General features: G+C 38.3%; 1 pseudogene; it reads left to right on the forward strand.

The window, feature by feature from the left end:
• The first annotated feature begins 1908 nt into the window (after window positions 1-1908).
• Window positions 1909-2369, forward strand: LOC148778561 (large ribosomal subunit protein uL24 pseudogene; annotated as a pseudogene).
• Window positions 2370-2967: the final 598 nt, after the last annotated feature.

The raw sequence follows: 2967 nt of genomic DNA on the forward strand, positions 1-2967 counted from the left end.
CCTCTTAATGCTAGAAGAGCCCAGGACTTCATCCCTTCTCTACATACACTCTTTCCCTGGTAGTTCTCATTCAGTTTCATGACTTTATAGGCCAAATGAAGATTTCGACTTCTAAGCCTAATAGGTCTTTTAATCCTAAATTTTTTATATCCAAACTTTTGATCTCCTTATTTACCTCCGTCTCAAATATGTTAAGGTTCCTGTTTTCTCTGTCAGTGACTAACAACTCCAGTTTCTTGGGCCAAAAATTTTGGAGTCATCTTTTACTATCTTTTTTCTCCCCCCACACCCTACAATTACCCTTCAAGAAGTCATAACAGCCCTATATACAAACTACATCCAGCTTCCAGTCACTTCTCATTGCTTCCTCTGCTGTCTACAACTCTGGTCCGGGAACTGCAGTTCACTGCAGTAGCCTCCTCACTGGTCTCCCCTACTTCTGCCCTAGTCCTTCTAACAGTCTTTTCTTAACAGAGCAGCCTGAGTGCTTTCTTCTAAAGTCTTAGATCAGGTCATTTCTCTGTTCATACCCCTCTACTGGGTCCACTTTCCCTAAGCGACACTTGAAGTCCTTATTTATAGCCTAGAAGGTTCCTCATGACAGAGCCTCTATCTGACCACATCTCCTATGCCACACCAGACACAGTGACCTCTTTGCCACAGGATAATGTACTTACCATCCCCTTTGTTGACCTTAAACAGTAGACTACCAGTTATTTCTGCAGCAAAAAATGTGTTTATTCAGGATCAACAAAGAAGAGCAATTCAGGAACCACAACTGTGATGAGCCACATGCAAAGTCTCCCCCAAGGAGAAGAGAAGAACTCTTTTATAGAAGAGAAAAGAAAGTTGGGAGGGCTGTAGTAAATGAAGAGTCCACTGGAGGAAATGAGAGTTTTCATTGAATGAGTTGTGACACTCTTTTGTTGGCTAAGCTCTTCCCAGGCAAGAAGAAAAAGTTTTCCTCTTCTTGGTGGGCTCTGCTATTGTAGCAGGGCAAAAGACTACCCCCTTGACATTAAAAACTGTATCTCAATTGAGGTTACTGTCTATTAACTTTTACACTCTCTTCCCCTAGGTGTCTGCATGGCTTACTCTCTAACCTCATTTTAGTCTCCTCTCAAGCATTACCTGCTCAGGCACAGCTGCCTTTCCATAGTAGTTATTATCATTTGACATATATTTTGCAGTTTATTTTGTTTACTGTCTGTTTTTCCCATAAGAATGCAAAATATTGTATAAACTTAATATATATTAAATATTTGCTACATATTTCCGGTTCTTAAATCTGTGCCTGACATAAAAGTGTGCAACAAGTATTTGATGATTGAATGAATGAAAGTATATATATAATATAAATTATTTCATAAAAATAAATAAGCTTTAGAATACCTCAAATAAATTTAAAAGAATCTCATATGTATAGAGTGTTATCCATGTGTTAGACTCCAGGTAGTATTTTACAAGTGTGATGTCAGTAAATTTACATAGCAAGTCCTATGTTATTGGTCTTATTAAACCAACTTATAGGTGAGATATTGTGTAACTAGTCAATAAATGGGGAATATGGGTTCATACTCTGATATGCTGGTCATTCTTTACCCAACATTCCTCTTTAAACTTAAAAAAAAAGTCACCACCAACAACAGCAACAAAAAAGAGTACATGAAAGCTTCATTTAAAAACGGGCAACTAAATGCCTGGCTAGGATTCCAACTGTGTGAAAATTATAAATCCCAGCTTTTCAAAAGAAGAATATGGGGTAGGTCAGGCAAAAGCCTGAGCAGAGATTAGACAGGCAGAGCTGAGCATTCAAACTGACAAACAGATTATAGTTAGAGAAACTTCTCTTAAGACACCATCTTCCCTTCCCTGTTGTAGTCATCACTGAAGTGGCAACAGCCAAAAATGAGACTTAATTCCTTTGTGACTTGAGACAAGAGCAAGAACCACAAAAAACATGCCAACTCACTTTCCCACATTCACATTATTTCTTTCCCTCTTTCCAAAGAGCTGAGACAGGAGTACAACGTCCAGTCCGTGTCCATCTGAAAGGATGATGAAGTTCAGGTTGTACAAGGATATTACAAAGGTCAACAATTTGGCAAAGTATTTCAAGTATGCAGGAAGACATGTGTCCTCTACAATGAACAGGTACAGCAGGAGAAGCCTATGGCACAACTGTCCATGTGGGCATTCAGTCTAGCAAGGTGGTTGACACCAGGCCAAATGTGAACAAAGTTGGCAAAAAGAGCTTTGGATGTAAAGCCAAATCTGGCAAAGTAAGAAAGGAAAAGGGCCAAAAAAGGAAGAATATATGAGAAGATGTGGAAATAATCTTATATACAACCTTCATTAATACCTGCTAAAATGAAAACAAAAACAGAAACAAAAAAACCCCAACTCCCTAACCCTACCAGCCATCCCATACTCCCATTGCGCAAAAGGATGAGAAGTTGTTTTATGTACTTGCCTGTTGATTTGTTGTTATCAATTTGCACCAGATGACTGAGATAATCCAAGGCTTCCAGAAATAAAATTAGGGATCTTTTTATTAAAGCGGTCTCTTATTTTTGTTGATCATAAATAGTAAAGAAGGCCTTCCTTTGCCCTTCTGCTGGCCATGTGAAGAAACATGGGGTTCACTTTGTCTCTGCTCTTCTCCAACTCTTCTTTTTTCTGAAAGATGTTTGAAAACTACTATTTAAAAAAAATAATTCAGAAAAGTCAAATAAAGAGGGTAAAAGTCATAGCACACCCCATACACAAGGAAATGTTCTTCTGAAGCATTTGCAAGTAGGTACTGGAAACTTATCAAAACCACCTCAATAAAAGAAACGGTTACATGAATGACTTTTGAGTACTGAAACTTCAAGTATGGTAGCAAATCAGAAGACCGGTGAAATAAGTGGATATACTTTCCAACATCCTGGACGGTCTCTACATAAACAGATTATAAAGGGACAT

This window comes from Moschus berezovskii, chromosome 2 (assembly GCF_049115385.1).
Source record: "Moschus berezovskii isolate FMDL1 chromosome 2, NW_MosBer_1.0, whole genome shotgun sequence".
In the NCBI taxonomy this organism is placed as follows: Eukaryota; Metazoa; Chordata; class Mammalia; order Artiodactyla; family Moschidae; genus Moschus; species Moschus berezovskii.